Source organism: Nicotiana tabacum, chromosome 20, assembly GCF_000715075.1.
Source record: "Nicotiana tabacum cultivar K326 chromosome 20, ASM71507v2, whole genome shotgun sequence".
In the NCBI taxonomy this organism is placed as follows: Eukaryota; Viridiplantae; Streptophyta; class Magnoliopsida; order Solanales; family Solanaceae; genus Nicotiana; species Nicotiana tabacum.
In genome coordinates this window covers 33895271-33914289 of record NC_134099.1, presented here as the reverse complement: position 1 = coordinate 33914289, position 19019 = coordinate 33895271, and the positions used below count along the sequence as shown (strand labels likewise).

Below are 19019 nucleotides of genomic sequence, written 5' to 3'. Positions count from 1 at the left end.
GAATTTTTGTTAAACAACACTGACATTAAAAGAAATGTCATGTGGTTCGAGCCCTGGGTATGAAAAAATTATTGGTAGGGAACACTTACCCCTGAATGGGGCCCTACGCGGCACGAATTCGGATATAGTTGGACTCCAATACGGGTACCGAACACCCGGTGGAAAACCAAAAAATAAACGAAATGCCATGTTTGTATTAAATGATAAAAATTAATGTAGATAAAATTGATTAAAATCACCTAACGGGTCTTCAACATCCAATATATCTTGTATAATTAGTTACTTCAATATTTTATAAAAATTGAATTGATGGATATAGTATTTTAACTAGTAATTTCTCTTTGAAGGTTCGTCACCAAAGGCTGCACAATACAAACAAATTTTTAAAACCTTTTTTTTTTGTGGGATCATGATTGCACCATTGACTTGTTAGTCTAATACTACTAGGGGTGTTTGCCTGTGCCAGGGCCCAACATGAAGAATGTAATGGTATAAATTATGTCCGCCAGACTAACGAAAAATTTTGACCAAGTAATGAAGTTGAATATGACAAATTCAAATGCAGCAATTGAATATAAAATACAATATTAGAGATACAATGGTGTGAAACTATATAGCGTAATGCATTTGACAAATATTACAAAACGAATATTTTGGCAAAATACCCACTCTAACTTAATAAAACTGCAAAAGTCGATGTCATTCCTCATCATTGTCATTCTCCTTGTAGATTTAATTTGTCAACCTCCTGCAGTGGAGTGTTACATGCTATAAGCAACACTTATAAGCAAGCCTTATACCCTAAGATACAATTTGTAATAATTTTGATGTTAAAGAGTGAAATATTACAATCCATTTTTTTGGAAGATATAAATAGTGAACGTCGTAGTAATATTTCCAAGTTTGGTCTTCTTTAATTGCCTATACGACACAAGTAACAAACAATATCTATCTATACAACACAAATAAGGTACAATTATCCCGTATTTTTTTAATACAAATCATGCGAAATATCTTCCCATCTGAAATTTATGTTGTCTAACAACAGTTCCTCTATGAAGGTCACTATATCGAAAGAAGCTTGATGATTTTCACTTTGTGCATTTTTCTCACATGCACAGTAACGATTTTTTCCAAGGGTCCTTACCGAAAATGCAGGGGCATGGAAGCTCGGCTGCATGAATCCGCCACATACAACCTTCTAAGGCACATTTTTGCATAGTGACCCAGGTCACATTTCACTATGTGAAGCTTGAAATATTGTGCAAAGGAAGCATCTTTAATTGTAGTACTGCAGAAGGCCTTGACATCAATAAGTCTTGGCAAGCAAATAAGTTGTCTCCTTGATCCTCCGTAAGAAAACAACTTATTAGAGAGCAGTATTAAGTAGCTAGGATCCCCAATCAGCTTAAGGGAGAGGCCGTGAGCAGGAATTGTTGAAGAGCATCGACCTATTCAAGTAAGAAAACTTCATCAATGTGAGGCGTGAGCCGACATGCAGCCTAGCAGATAGAAATTGTGAGGACAAAATCTGGACAAAAGCTGAATGATGCTCTCGTGAAAAATCTCAAGCATCGATCGAGGAGAGTCAAATGCTTCAGTCGGAGGTGCAAAATCATGATTAAAGAAAATCCTAACTCATTAACAGATGCCTTTTTATCGATGTAGTCAGTAACACATGCAGCAGACTGAGAATCAACTGCATCAAAAATAAAAATGCTCTGGTATCACAGATATTACGGATAAATTCTTGTTTTCACTCATGCAGATATCTCTCTAATGAGCTCATCTGATCCTCTGCATATTTGTACATTATGTGGTCATGGTCCAGGAGGTTTTTACTTTATAGGCACATCCGAGTAATATTGTCACATTTCTCATGCAGGAATGAACAAACATACATAAGTTATATTTATATCAAAGCCCTGAACCTTTCTTTTCAATAGGTAAATAATATTTCATCAGAAACCCAACATTGTCTCAATACGAAATGAATATCATAGCAGTAGAAAAATAGAACTAAAGGATCTTGCTCTAAAAGTTAATATGCTTCCTGGCAAGAAAGTCTCACCCATCACGAAGAATCTGAGGAGTTTTATCATACATAATTTTATGAACTAATAAAATCAGGTTACAGGTAATACAGAGTTTTGAACCTGACTGTCTGATATAGTGAGATATCGCAGATTAACTCCAAATTGTGGGATATGTAGATTGAAAATCATCTCCTTCCATTATAATAGCTTAGACGTCTTATGTGACGGTTCCATTTCCGTTGAACAGATCAAAATCAGAATGCCTGCTTCTGCAATATGTAATTAGAAGAACTTTAACGATTCAGATTAGGTTAAAGATGAAAGTCCTTGTTGGATGAACACTTGGCATCATGGTTTGAGGCACACAAGAGACACAAACTTTAAGTCCCTGCCATCTTAGCTCTCAATAATTGTCGGAGAATAATATACGAAAGCATGAACAATGATCAGATAGATGAACATCATCCCCGGACATAACATTGTATCATACAAAGAATAAAAGAAAGCAACTACTCTTTATTTTTATATTTACTGCTTATGATACCAACCATAACATCTGATTCAAGTTAAAGACTGAAATTCCTTTTTTAGGAGATAAAGCACATAAATAAGGAGTATTCCCCAATACTGTATATTTCTGTAAGAAAGATTATCAACCGAATAAGAATTTGTATACTTCTCAAGAAGAGATATTAATAAAGTGCTTATGATACTCATAATAGTTTCAATACTTTTAAGAAATCTAGTTAAATGACGGAAGTAGCATGAACATCTTGACATGTACTTAGTCGCTGAATTAACAGAACCATCAAAAGATCTCATGTACAAAATTTAATAATGGAAAAATTCTTATTAAAAATATCCTCCTTAAATCAAACTAATAGAAACTACGATAAGCTCTCACTACCATCAGAAAATAGAAGTGCAAAAAGAAATTAACCCCACTCTGATCTTAAGTGTTAGCATGTAATGCACTTTAGAATCAAAAGAAAAACAATAGTTCAAAAGATAAACAATAGTAAATTCTGCATAAGATTAAAGTACATCTTTATGAGGATGACATAGCTTTACTTGACCTCAGTTAGTCAATATAAAAATTATTTCAGCACTATACATGCATATGCATAAGAGGAACCACCAAATACAGATCGCTTGCGGCCTAACATAAACAATCTTTTTAGACGTCTTATGCTACAATCTTAGAGGTCACGAAAGGATTACCTATATCCATCATATGGCTTTCGTTTTTTGTGCTTAACTTTTGAAAAAGCTTTTAACCTTTAGTACTTTAGCATAAACTCCATCACCTATCTGTTATTTTTTGTTCAATCAAAATTATGCTAAATTGCAACATAGTTACTCTTCCTTTCCCGATCCGAAACAGGAATGGAGTAACGAACAACTTTGGCTAATGCTAAGCAAGGAATAAATTTTATCATGCTCGGGTCAAATGGTCGGGAAAAGATGCTAAATTACCTTTAAAAGTACGTCTTCATGAGTAATGTTAGCATATGTTTGTCATGTCCTTAGGATTTTCAACAATAGCTTAAGAAACCTGGAAACAATAACAGACAATAACAACAACAACCTATATTAGACTCAATCTTTCAGTCACAAACATATTATCACATGTTTTCTCTATAACTCCTATATCACACAAGTGAAAGACTACATTATTTTCCTCAAAAGCAGCAACAGGGGAAGGAGGGGTGGTTTAAGAGCACCTCAACCTAAAGGAAAAGATCTGGAATATTGGGGTAATTCAAGCGGCACCGACAACCATTCTAATGTGCTCTTATTTTGCCAAGTTGGTACATAAACATCCTTATTTATGAAAGGACCAACATGTATGAGCTATTAAACATAAAGCTTTAAAGTGAAAATATGAAGAAACTAATTCCTATCAACCTAATACCAACTCAAATAAGCAATGTCAAAGCTTTCTTGTATCTAAACTTTTCATCTCTGTTGTTGAAAAATGGGGACACATTGGGGAATCTATTCTAGACCCGCCTGCCGACCCTAAATCTATCTTACTTTTCCTTGTTCTTTTCCATGAATCAGTGGATATTCTTAAATGTGAGAATAAAAAGAACCATAACAATTGAGGTGAGATATCAGGCAAGATAGAACACCAATAATCAATTTCAAACAGATATTAAGCAATGACATAGTTCTCCTGTATCTAAATCTTATATGGAAGACGAAAAATCATATTACAGAGAAAGCAGAAATTTGATGTCACGACCCAAATTCCACTAAGGGTCGTAATGGCACCGGACACCGCTGTCAGACAAGCCAACCAAAATACTTAATTTAATTATCGTTTTAATAATTTTGAAAACTATGATTTTTCTTCCATTTCACTAGTAAAAGATAATCATTTCAAATCGAATATGAATGTTAAGAAGTTAATACAAGATACCCCATAATCATCCCAGAACCCGGTGTCACAAGTACATGAGCAATTTCTAGGAAATAAAATAAAATACAGTAATTGTCCGGAATACAAGGTGGACAGAAATGAAAAAAAAAACATCGTAAAATACTCTGAAGGGGACTCTGCTAGCTGCGGGTCGTCTCGATAAATGCAGCTCACCTAAGTCTTTGTATCAACCATGCCGCTATGCCACTAAGTCACTAGCCACATATAAACCTGTGCAACAAAAATGCACAGCAAGTGTAGTATGAGTACGAAAGCAACGTGTACCCAATGAGTATCCCGTCCAATCTCGAAGAAGTAGAGACGAGAGGTCGACTTCGACACTTATTAGTGGTCCAATGATAATATAGCAAAAGTGTGAGAAATTGATGGATTTTATAAAGTAAAATTAAACTCATAAAGCGGAAAGCAGGTAACAATTTCTCAAATCATAAAGGATTTCCCAAGATTTACTTTTCATTGTCTTTATCAATTTATCTCTAGCCAGGAAAGGCAATTATCAATATTTAAAATTCTCAGACAAGCAATACAAGCATGTACATATCATGTCGAGGTCGTACGGCCCGATCCAACATAAATGTAAAATGTGCACTGCCGAGGGTTGAACGGCGCGAACCATAGATGCATCTATTACCCCGCTCGCGAATCATACATGTTACGCGGTCAACATAAATAAACAAACACCCTACTCGCCAATTATACATGCGATGCAGGTACACATAAAAATACATGCTGAAATAGCAAATTAAGAATTTATTGGGGGAACGTTTATCCAAATAAAAGCCAATTCTCTTTTAGCAATTTACGAAAATGAAGTTTAATCCTTTTAAAAATTCATTTACCAATTCGATAGGAATTAAGCAATTCAACTGCCAACAAGATTACAGATATTCCAAGTATAGCATGTTTTTGGGTCTTAGACTACCCGAACTTACAATAATAGTAGCTACGCACGGATTCTCGTCACCTCGTGCATACGTAGCCCTCACAAATAGGAGCATATAGCCAATTATATCACCTATGGGGATAATTCCCTCTTACAAGGTTAGAAAAAAGACTCACCTCACTCCAAAGATCCATAACCGGCATTCCACGCTCTTCCGAAGACTCGAATCGATGCGCCATGCTCCAAAATTAGCCAATAAGTATGCAAACCCATTAATTTATGCTTAATTACTCATTATAATTCAATTTATAACAATTCCTAACCCCGATCGAAAAGTTGACAAAATTGCCCTCGGGCCCACGTGCCCGGATTCCGAAATTTTTCGAAGATAAAGTTTACTCATGAACTCACGAACTCAAATATAAGATTTTCGCTTAGTTCCATGCCCAAAATCGTGGTAAAAATCCAAATTATAAATTTCTAGGTCTCCTACCAAAAACCCACAATATCTACCAAATTTTCATGCTCAAATTTGTATATAATCCAAGTACTAACTCAAAACTAGTAGAATCCCCTTACGTCATGCGTGATGGTGAAAATAGCACCTCAAAGTTGCTCCAAAAATAGGCTTCAATGGAAGAAATAGGGTTGAAATGAACCCAACCCCCGATTTAAAAGAACCCACCGCCTCCAGCATTTTCGCACCTGCAGTGCACCAGCCGCACCTGCGGAAATTTCTATTGTAGGTGTGGTCTCAGTCAACTCGCTCAAGTCCGCTGCTTCTGCGGTCTGGCTTCTGCGGAAGATTCGTCGCACCTGCGACCCCAGCCAAGCCCAGCCATTTTCCGCTTCTACGACACAAGGGCCGCTTCTGCGGCTCCGCACCTGCGGCCCAAGTCTCGCAGGTGCGGTTACACCAACAACTTCAGCTCTTCCTCCAAGTTCCAATTCGATCCGCTAACCATCCGGAACCCACCCGAGGCCACCAGGACCCCGTCCAATCACACTAACCAGTCCCAAAACACATTACGGACTTGCTCGAGGCCTCAAATCATATCGAACAATGCTAAAATCATGAATCGACCTCCAATCCAAGCTTAATGAACTTAAGAATTTCAAACTTCTTCATTCGATGCCAAAACATATCCAATCACGTTCGATTGAACTTAAATTTTGCGCACAAGTCACATTTGACATTTCGGACATACTCCAACTTTCGAAATCGGATTCCGACCCCGATATCAAAAAGTCCACTTCCGGTCAAACTTCTCAAAAACCTTCAAATCTCTATCTTTAGCCAAATGACTCCATAATGACCTATGGACCTCCGAATTCACTTCCGATCACGCTCCCAATACGAGAATCACCATACGGAGCTATTTCCAGACTCGAAATCTCAAACGGACATTGATAACCCTGAAATGTACTTCAATCCAAACTTATGAGATTCTTCCAAAAATGCTAACTTCCACAATAGGCATCGAAACATTCTCGGGTCTACCAAAACCTAGTCCGGACATATTCCCAAGTCCAAAATCATCATACGAACCTGCTGGAACCTTCGAATCCCAATTCCGAGGTCGTTTACTCAAAAATCCAACCTTAGTTAATTTTTTCAACTTAAAGCTTCCGAAATGAGAATCCTGAAGTGAAGTTACTCATGGCTTCAAACTGCTGAACGACGCGCTAGATCTCAAAACGACCGATTGGGTCGTTACATTCTCTCCCACTTAAACCTATGTTCGTCCTCGAACGTGCTAAGAACTGCGCTGGAGTTGCCCGAAATCACTGTTTAACACCTCGATCACCTACCCGTGCTACCACAACTCAGCTGAGCACCCTAGCTCGATCAATCTGAAGATACCCTTTTTCACTTAGGCAAATAAGCCTTAGAGCCCAATTCCAACATCCGGAATTGTCTGCAAGGCTTGTTTGAACATACGCTCACCGAATCAATAACTACACGCGACACCAAAACATGATTGCATACCTTAGCTGAATTCACACTTTGCACCACTTTACTCACAGGACCACAATAACATTCTCTGATCAATTTAGTCGAAATTTCATGACTCTAATGCTCTCTTTCACCTCATGACATACATAGGTCTTGCTTTAACTCTTACAATACCACCACGATGGAAGAGATGTGTAGAAATTAATAACTAACTACTGAATCAATAAATCATTGGGTCTATACTCTTGACAAGAACCATCACCTCATTCTGAACCAAATAATGGTCTTAGCTCCTTAATATACTTCATATTAATCAGATTGCACTGATCCTAAATCCAATGATCTCGTCTCACCCAATACGAACTGCGCAGGCAATAAGCCATCCCGGACATGATCAAAAGTCTCATATGATGCCACAATGTGCCAATAGGCTACCAATTCGAACGTGATACAAAGGAAAACGAACTCTGAAAAGGAAATCCAATTCCCCGCTCGCGAATCATACATGCGATGCGGTCAACATAATTAAACAAACACCCTGATCGTGAATCATACATGTGACGTGGGCACACAACTAATATGAGTTTTCCTCATAAAGATAGGAAATGAAACACCTAAAAACAGACATCGGAATCTGTACTCAACATCACACTGTTGTGGCGCGCAACCCGATCCAAACAACATACTCATGGCGGCGTGCCACCCGATCCACCCATAAAATTCACATAAGGAGATACACACCGAGCTAGATTGTTCATTACAACAAAATACCGAATGTCGATCACAAGCACGCTAAGTGCATAACACCATCCCTGGGGAGAAGTATAGCGCTATAAGCTACAAACTCAACAACAATTGAGGTGCAATATACGATCTGAATCTCAAGAGTCATTCTACTCATATAACATCATCTCTACATGGAACCTCAACAGATAAGTAATTCACCAAGCCGTCTCACAACTCACACGACGCGATATATCATTACATGAAATAACTGACGACGAAATAACACCCCGAGTACTCTTCCATAAGGAGCACATTGCTGAAATGAACACACCTGGCCTAATATAGAGCCCATGTTCACATCTAAATCCATCCACAGACCTCAAGCTGATTCTGATCACACTGAACTAGGCTAATAACCTTTCAAAGATACATAATCCCCCCCCTTTTCTCATAACACACAAGAACAACCATCTTAACCGGAATAATCCTCCACAGTCCACAACCCATTAAACTGAGTGCCCTCCAGGCATTGATTCTCAATTTAACGACATTACTACAATCTTCATACTTGGTTTAACTCTTCAATCAATTAAGTGACTACATGCCACACTTATGCAACCTTTCCGTGGGGCACGCTCCCACAATCTTCCGTAACAGATAATAGGCTTATGCATCCAAACCACCGGCCGCACTAACACTAAAGAGCGATCAAGAATCCTTAACCAGGATGCAAAGCCTCTTTCACAAAACGCCGATCTCAGGTGATGATGAAGACATTACCATCTTACTTTAAACATCCCAACTCATTTCCTGCTCATCCGAGCTCGTGACATCATTGTCAACACCAAACTGCAACTTTGATCCTCACTTCAAATTCCATACCACTCACTGCACCTAGCAAGACAATATACGATAGAACACGATTTTTATCATAACTCCGGAACCACTAATAGATTAACACTTCATCATATAAAAACATTTCACTTATCTCACTTCAAGAGAACCATAGCAACACACATGTGAATTCTCATAACCGCAGAATATGCAAATTTCTAAGTAGTGGACTAAGCCACCATAGCCCTTCTAGAATTCGCCTACACATAACAAGCCATAATAGTAGAATATTTCCGAATAACATCGATTACAGCGGCCGATAAGCCTCACACGTACCATCACAAATCACTTGCACAACTTGATCACACTGAAAGAACTTATCACTACCACCAATATGCCAATTCAACTATGGCTAACCAATCTATCTCTTCGTAACACTTGAACCCACAAATCGCTACTAACTTTAAACCTCTCCAAAGATCATTTTTCTCGAGCCGTCAGCATTAGAAACACTGATTCAATCCAGAACCACCGCACCCCGCGATATCTAACAGTCGTTTCTCCAATATTATTTCACAATATCTTACCCCAAAGGCGAATTGCAGAAGACCATAACACCGGCGAACTTAACACATTCAATCGCGGATGACGACACTACATCGCATATAAAAATCCCATCACTCTTGAAATCACCAAGTCTTGTTACTCCATTACTCCAAATCCGGACATCCTAGGCCAATTGCTTTTCCTCTGCCGAAAATGAAATATCAGATCTCTGAATCGTGCACTGAGTATGCTTCCTTTCAAATCATTCACTGCCCCAACACATAGGCAAGTATCTTGCTATCAAGTCATTACTGTGCGATAACCAATCGTGAGCATCATAGCAACCTGTGCATAGTCTCTAAGCTCTTAGAAGCACAACTACCGAGTTGAAACGATAGAAAAATCCTTCCGCAAGGCGACAACAATAGCCCAATCAACTATACCGAGAGAAACATCCTGCACCACGTCTGTAGTACCATTACAATTCCTCAATTCTTGATTTATAACAAGTGATTCGCGTCGCATAAGGTTAAGTAGGAAGGAAACAAGGGCATAAGCCCCAAGGAATCATATTGCACGATGAGGAATCAAGAATGGAAGTGCTCCTAACAGCCTTGTAGCCTCTCGAAGATAAGTACAGACGTCTCTGTACTGATCCGCAAGACTCTACTAGACTCGCTCATGACTCATAAGACTTAAGGGAACCTAGTGCTCTGATACCATGTTGTCAAGACCCAAATTCTACTAAGGGTCATGATGGCGCCGGACACCACTATCAGGCAAGCCAACCAAAATACTTAATTTAATTCTCGTTTTAATAATTTTGGAAACTATGATTTTTCTTCAATTTCACTAGTAAAAGAAAATTATTTCAAATCGAATATGAATTTTAAGAAGTTAATACAAGATACCCCACAATCATCCCAGAACCCGGTGACACAAATACATGAGAAATTTCTAGAAAATAAAATAAAATACAATAACTGTCCGGAATACAAGGTGGACAGGAATTAAAAAAAGCACCGTAAAATACTCTGAAGGGGACTCTGCTAGCTACATGTCGTCTCGATAAATGCAGCTCACCTAAGTCTTCGTATCAACCATATCGCTATGCCACTAAGCCACTAACCACATATCAACATGTGCAACAAAAATGCACAACAAGTGTAGTATGAGTATGAAAACAACGTGTATCCAATGAGTATCTCGTCTAATCTCGAAGAAGTAGAGACGAGAGGTCGACTTCGACACTTACTAGTGGTTCAATGATAATATAGCAAAACTGTGAGGAATTCATGGATTTCATAAAGTAAAATTAAACTCATAAAGCCGAAAAGCAGGTAACAACTTCTCAAATCATAAAGGATTTCCCAAGATTTACTTTTCATTTTCTTTATCAATTTATCTCTGGCTAGGAAAAGCAATTATCAACATTTAAAATTCTCAGGCAAGCAATACAAGCATGCGCATATCATGTCGAGGTCGTATGGCCCAATCCAACATAAAAACGTGCATTGCCGAGGGTCGAACGACGCGAACCATAGATGCATCTATTACCCCGCTTGCGAATCATACATGTGACGCGGTCAACATAAATAAACAAACAACGTGCTCGCGAATCATACATGTGACACAGGTATACATAAAAATACATGCTCAAACAGCAAATTAAGAATTTATCGGGGAACGTTTATCCAGATAAAAGCCAATTTTCTTTTAGCAATTTAAGAAAATGAAATTTAATCCTTTTAGAAATTCATTTACCAATTCGATAGGATTTAAGCAATTCAACTGCCAATAAGATTACAGATATTCCAAGTATAGCATGTTTTTGGGTCCTAAACTACCCGGACTTACACATAATAGTAGCTACACACGGACTCTCGTCACCTCGTGCGTACGTAGCCCCTACAAATAGGAGCATATAGCCAATTATATCACCTATGGGGACAATTCCCTCTTTCAATGTTAGAAAGGAGACTCACCTCGCTCTGAAGATCCATAACCGACATTCCACGCTCTTCCGAAGACTCGAATCGATTCACCATGCTCCAAAACTAGCCAATAAGTATGCAAACCCATTAATTTATGCTTAATTACTCATTATAATTCAATTTATAACAATTCCTAACCTCAATCGAAAAGTTGACAAAATTGCCCTCGGGCCCACGTGCCCGGATTCCAAAAATTTTCGAAGATAAAGTTTACCTATGAACTCACAAACTCAAATATATGATTTTCTCTTAGTTCCAGGCCCAAAATAGTGGTAAAAATCCAAATTATAAATTTCTAGGTCTCCTACCAAAAACCCACAATTTCTACCAAATTTTCATACTCAAATCCATATATAATTCAAGTATTAACTCAAAACTAGTAGAATCCACTTACCTCATGCGTGATTGTGAAAATGGCACCTCAAAGTTGCTCCAAAAATCGGCTCCAATGGAAGAAATGGGGTTGAAATGAACCCAACCCCCGATTTAAAAGAACCTACTGCCTCCAGCATTTTCGCATCTGCGGTGCACCAGCTGCACCTGCGGAATTTTTATCGCGGGTGCGGTTTCAGCCAACTCGCTCAAGTCCGCTTCTATAGAGCCAGAGCCGCTTCTGCGGTCTCGTTTCTGTGGAAGATTTGTCGCACCTGCGACCCCAGCCAAGCCCAGCCATTTTCCTCTTTTGCGACACAAGGGCCGCTTCTGCGGCTCCGCACCTGCGGCCCAAGTCTAGCAGGTGCGGTTACACCAGCAACTTCAGCTCTTCCTCCAAGTTCCAATTCGATCCGTTAACCATCCGGAATCCACCCGAGGCCCCAAGGACCCGGTCCAATCACACTAACCAATCCCAAAACACGTTACGGACTTGCTTGAGGCCTCAAATCATATCGAACAACGCTAAAATCATGAATCGACCTCCAATCCAAGCTTAATGAACTTAAGAATTTCAAACTTCTTCATTCGATGCCAAAACATATCCAATCACGTCAGATTGAACTCAAATTTTGCGCACAAGTCACATTTGACATTTCGGACATACTCCAACTTTCGAAATCGGATTCCGACCCCGATATCAAAAAGTCCACTTCCGGTCAAACTTCTCAAAAACCTTCAAATTTCTATCTTTAGCCAAATGACTCCAAAATGACCTACGGACCTCCGAATTCACTTCCGATCATACTTCCAATACGAGAATCACCATACGGAGTTATTCCTAGACTCGGAATCTAAAACAGACATTGATAACCCCGAAATGCACTTCAATCCAAACTTATGAGATTCTTCCAAAAATGCTAACTTCCAAAATAGGCGTCGAAACGTTCCCGAGTCTTCCAAAACCCAGTCCAGACATACGCCCAAGTCCGAAATAACCATACGAACCTGCTGGAACCTTCGAATCCTGATTCCGAGGTCGTTTACTCAAAAATCCAACCTTAGTCAATTCTTTCAACTTAAAGCTTCCGAAATGAGAATTCTCTTTCCAAATCAACCCCGCACTTCCTGGAATTCAATTCCCACCGTGCGCACAAGTCATAATACCCGAAGTGAAGTTGCTCATGGCTCAAACTGATAAACGATGCACTAGAGCTCAAAATGACCAGTCGAGTCGTTACATTTGACATGGTATATCTACCCACACAATCAGGTCGGAAAATTAATTCTTTCGAAACCCATTATTATGTACTCCCCTTTCGAAACCCCTTATCTCCCTTATTCTTGAAAGGATATTTCTGAATTAGCCGACTCATACTGCAGCTACTAAAAATGGCTAAGACCTTACCACTGTATAGGCTAATATCAAATCTTAGTTCAATACAATAAAACATAAGTGGAGTTCTGCAATTCAGTTGAGTCTTTCATCTTATTCGTAGGTTTGGTACTTCAGTTTATGATGCATTTTTGGGGAATTTCTTCAAACAGGTAGTGTACATCGTTCCTTTTGTTCAGATTGATGAGTAGACTGATTCACCATCCTTACTTCATCTAAACATCTTATCAACTTATATGAAGTAAATGCAAATAAGAAGAAAACATATTTTGAGAGGTAAGAAGATAACATATTTTGAGAGGTAAGAAGAAGTAACAGAATCAAACTCCAAAGGGGTAGTAAATGGGCAAATAGATTTTCAACCACACCTAGAAACTTCAGAAAGACGAAGAAAGCTTGGGCGGAAACTCCAAACCATGGGAAGAAGTCCACCATTATTTCTGGTGAAGAGAAATTGATACCAGAGTAAACAAAACTAAAAGTCAGATCGATGAGCATCATACATACAAATCAAGAAAAATAGAAAAAATATGTCCAAAAATTGAAAGAATAGCTAACCAGAAACTTTTTAAACCAAGCCGAGAAGAGCTCTTAGAATTGGAAGATGAAGATCGTTTTGAAAGAAAGAAAAAATGGAGAAGTTTATGCAAATACAATATGTTGTCTTTATGAATAAAAGTCACGTATCTCTTTTTTTAAAATAAAAAGACATGTATAAACTGATAAGCTAAGATAGATGACTGAAATATCAAAATTGTCATCGGAGGAGAGCAAACAACTCATAAAGGTTAGCAAAATGTCAAAACTACTCTCACTTTTGATTTAAATGACATGAAGGAAACATGTCGAAACGTCTTTATGAATAAAAGCCACCTATCTTTTTTTTTAAATAAAAAGACACGTATAAACTGATAAGCTAAGATAGATAACTGAAATATCATAATTGTCATCGGAGGAGAGCAAACAACGCTTAAAGGTTAGTGAAATGTCAAAACTACCCTCACTTTTGATTTAAATGTCATGAAGCAGACATGTCGAAACTCGAGCTTTTCTAATATATAGAAAAGAAATATCATTTAGATTTTGTCCTACTAAAATAAATTAAAAAATTTATGGAAAGGTCTCTACGGACCACCAAAGGATGTGGACGTGGTGCAGTGGATGTGATTGCTTTTTTTTTTTAACCAGAGGTCTCGGGTTCGAGCCCTGAATATGAAAAAAATCCTTGGTAGGGAGCGCTTCCCCTGAATGGGGTCCTATGCAGCCCGAATCCGAATATAGTCGGGCTCCAATGCAGACGTCGGACACCGGATATGAAAATATACATACATACAAAATTATATGCTTAAACCATCGAATACGATTTTTCAAAATCATAAGTGCTATTACAAAATTTAAGATTATAAAACTTATATAAGGCTCAAAGGCACTGGAATCTGAAGGATAAATGAAATTCTTGTGCGTTGGGGTTAGAACAATTTTGGATAAAAAAAAACTATAAAACCGTATTAGTTATTATTTTTAATATTTATACCAGATAAAATTTTAATTAATTTAAAGCCCTAAATATTAAAATTTTCTATCTAGTCTAAATAAGAAACGATTAATAAATAAAATTTTAGTTGAATTTAAGGTCTTAAAATTAGCTATCATAAAATATATTTTGGAAGGGTAAAAAAAATAAATGATATTTTGCTAAGGGACGTATTTTTTAATATAGATATTGATATAAATAGATAGATATAGATTAAGGGTTAAAATAGCACAGTCTAGCCAGTTTTCGGACTGGTCATTCAAAAATAGTCAGTGTTTGCCAAGTCATTAAAAATAACCACCATTTTGCTGCAACAAAGACCGGTCCAGCATAATATACTGGAGTTCGGTACACCTGTGTATGAACTTCCAGCATATTATGTTGGACCGGTATACTTTGTTGGCTCCAGTATAATATATTGGAGATTGGAGCACCGGTGCTCCAAACTCCAATATATTATGTTGGATCAATATATTATACTGGAGTATTTTTCCGGATTTTGAACAATGTTTTCGTTCAGATTATGCATGAAAAGTGGTAAATTTCAATTACTTTTGGAATTGTGGCTATTTTTTGAATGACCACTTATAAATCTGGTTATTTTTGAATTTCTACCAAGGCTGGCATCCGGTCCGGGCCCGATCCCAAACGGTCTTCGCTGGCTGGGCTCAAACGGACCCGGTCTTCGTGGGCTTTTGGGTGTAACCAGACCGGGATCATGTAGTAATGGTCCCGGGCTATGTGGGCGGGCCCGGGCCCAAACGGGCCTAAATGGGCCTTGACTTTTTTAAAAAAAATAGTTTTTATCTAAGACAATTTCTTGAAATTATATATCTTATATATAGTGTGTGTGTGTGTGTATATATATATATATATATATATATATATATATATATATATATATATATATATATATATATATATGTGTGTGTGTGTGTGTAGAAGCTAAGGCTGTATTGTGGTCCGGGACCGGCCCAGGACCAAAGCCGGTTCAAGCGGGCCCGATCTCTAGTGGTGCATAAGACCGTAGCGGGTCGGTCCAACCCAAATAGCTTGTGAGCCCGGGACCGTTAAGCCCGGGACCGACAAGCGGGTCTGGGCCGGTTCAACTGGGCCAAACGGGCCCCAACGGCTATTTTTAAAAAAAAATTAAAAAAATGACCAACGATCAAATTTTTATAATCTAGTCGTTGGCCATCAAAATTCAACCGTTTGGCACTTTAAAAAATAGTCATTTGGCCCCCAAACTTTGTTTTAACTCAAAACTTTTTATAATTACACTTTTTCCCAATTTTCAACTATAAATACCCCCTATTCTTTCATTTTTACTCACAAATTCATCAATCTCTCTCTAATTTTCTTCTATAATTGCTTACTTTATTATTGCAATTTCGTGAAAAATTGTGAAATTGGTGAATTGGGTTAATTAATTTAATTTGATAGGATGATTTGGTTTAGGGGTTAATTTAGGAATATAGGCTAGGGAATATGTTTACCTAACTAATTAGGAAGTTTCTAATAAGTGGAGGGGTTAGGAGTACACTAAAAAAGTTTTAATGGAGATTAATAAAACAGGGAAGGGGCATTTATGAATAGAAGGAGGCATTTTCTATTGCCTATTTAGACTAAAGGAAATCAGATCAATAAAGGGGGAAAACGGGAAAAGTTGAACAAAAATAAAATAAAAAGTTGCGCAAAACACCGACCCCACCCCCTGCGAGTCATCTTCTCCAAACGACCCCCCCTTTTCGCTTGTTCATTCCTTCAGCAAACCAGAACAAAAGCAGAACCATACAAGCACGACCCCCTACCCCTTTACGTCGTTTTCTTCGACGAACTCCTTCCTCCAGAACACCGGCGACCCCTCGCCGGAAACCACCAGCCCTCAACGTTGTTCCATTTTCACGCCGAGTAACCAACGTCCACCAGCTCCATCGACGACCACCCTCACTCACCTCACCCCTCTCGTTCCGCTACTGCCTCACCGGCAAGTGACAACACCAACCAGCGACTAAACAACTTAAACCAGCCGCTGTTCGTCTGAAATCAGACGCACGACGTCACCGGCGACCACCATTGAAACCGGCGAACACACACACTGCTATTGTTCCACCCTCTCACATCTGCCGCTACCACAACTGGCCGGAAATACAGCTAAAACAGTGACAGAAACGTGAGAAGTTTCCAGTCATCATCCCGTTCGAGGTCGTCGAGTCAGTGCCCCGTCCGAGCTACTATCAGATTCGAGTTTTTCCAGCGAGTTTCGCGGTCTGTGGTTGAGGTTCCGTTTGAGGTTATCGCGAGTTTGCTGTTTGAGGCTCCGTCACCAGTTCAAAGTCTCAATCAGTGGCTCGTTTGAATGTTGCTATTATTTTGGTGTTCGTTTCTCTGTTCGTAGCACAAAGGTTACAGATCCAATAATAAAAAGGTCCATTTTTGCCTCATGTTTAAGCATGTATTACATTTGCTTTCTTGGTAGGTTTTTCTTTTAAATGTTCTACGTATTTCCTCTATTATCTTGTTGTCTTATTTTGATTAATTTATTTTATTTGCTTTAGTTTAATGATTTAATTAGATGAACATTGATTGCTCTGTTGATTCTACTACTGAATATCTAACGGTTGAGAGATAAGAATATTTGTTTAAATTACAATATGTGTGGTCAGCAATTGGGTCACAAAGTTTGGGTTTTAAGGGATCAAAAAATAATTTTTTAGGCCTAAACGCATGGGCCGCCTAATGATTTGGATAACGTAAGAATTAACTAACATTGAAGGATTTGGAATTTTGGCTAATTCTTCTACATGAAAATTGGCTGCCAATGTTTTGGACGGAGTAAGGACTTTGTTTGAGCCTTAAAGTTTATTATTTTTTTTATAACTAAATACTACATTTTTCCACAACTACTATATAATTCATGACCTTTCAATAATCCCAAATTTAGGAAATGAACAACCCTGAATAGATAGTATGCTTTAAGCGCGACTTAATTTATAATCGTGATTGTGTACACGTTCACGTGACATAGCCACGATTTCTTAAAAACAAAATCGGAGTACACGTTCGCACAACTTCGGCTAAATTTTCTTAATAATAATAATGTGTTATTAGTTGTGGACACGTTCGCGTGACATGACTTTTGACGCGCCAAACAGGTGGGTACATGTACACGTGACTCATTTCAAGATAATTTTTCTTTATTAAAAGTTGTAAAAGGTAAAAGCACAAAGGTTCTAAAATTGAATAATTGGACAATTTAGTAAGCCAAGTATGATCAAATCGACCGTGCTAGAACCACGGAACTTGGGAATGCCTAACACCTTCTCCCGAGTTAACAGAATTCCTTATCTGGATTTCTGTGTTCGCAGATCGTAAATAGAGTCATATTCGTCGATTCGGGATTTTCAACCGGTGACTTGGGATACCATAAATTATCTCAAATGGAGACTCTGATTTTTAATAAATAAACAATTCCGTTTTGATTCTCACTTAAATTGGAAAAATGCCCTTATATTTATACCCTTTACGGGGTGTAGGTGAAAAAGGAGGTGTGACAGCTCTGGCGACTCTGTTGGGGAATTATCTTCCTCCTTTTAACAATGGTGGGGATGATATTAATTCAAAGGTCATTGCTTTTACAACTTTGGGTTGTCTTGCTTCTTCCAAGATTGCTTTTCTTTTAAAATTTGTATCTCCCTTCTCGTATACTGCTGGGGATTTTACTTCCTTCAAAAACTTGTGTTATCTTCTCTCTCTCCCAAATGACTATCTGATTTTAAGAAAATTTTCGTAATGAGAGAAAATTTTCTGCCCCAGTTTGATAATCTTCTTTGTGACCCTGTCTTCCTGTTGTTAATAATATTTCCTTTATCTGCTTTAAATCAAAGAAAAATTTGTTAGTTTAAAATGGGGCGAGTGGTCATGCCACTTCTGCTGGGGATGGTTTTTCCCTTTTCTTATCCCTGCTTTGCTATAAAACTTGTTGGGGAGGATATTGTTTGTTGGGGCTGATATTCCTGCTGGGGATGGTTTTTCGTTTCTCTTCCTTCCCCACTCTGTGTTGTCCGACCATTGTGAAGCTTGGTCGAGAATCTGTCGGAGTTGTTCCTGTATCTCGCAAATCTGCTGGAAATCCTCTTGGAATTTGATCCATAACTTTTTAATTGTTGTTCTTTCTGTTTTTCTCCGTCTTCCCCTGGAAATTTGGTCCTCTTGGGATCTAGACCCATTCGTCATTTGGTCTTGCGACAAACTTCTTTTCGCTTTGTCGCCTTATCTTTGGCCTGTCCTATTCA

At 38.3% G+C, this 19019-nt stretch overlaps 1 long non-coding RNA gene across 3 annotated transcripts; it reads right to left on the bottom strand.

The window, feature by feature from the left end:
• Positions 1–596: 596 nt before the first annotated feature.
• On the bottom strand, positions 597–13984 carry LOC107803381 (uncharacterized). Of its 3 annotated transcripts, XR_012703755.1 has the most exons (7): positions 13749–13984; positions 13559–13630; positions 4586–4692; positions 3513–3591; positions 2157–2305; positions 1148–1451; positions 597–748 (listed from the first exon to the last, which is right to left on the bottom strand). It is a non-coding gene; the product is annotated as an uncharacterized LOC107803381 (long non-coding RNA). The 3 variants fall into 3 exon arrangements; XR_012703754.1 differs by lacking the exon at positions 597–748 and having other exon boundaries at positions 871–1451; positions 13749–13983; XR_001652009.2 differs by lacking the exon at positions 597–748 and having other exon boundaries at positions 871–1451; positions 4636–4692; positions 13749–13981.
• Between the last annotated feature and the right edge of the window lie 5035 nt (positions 13985–19019).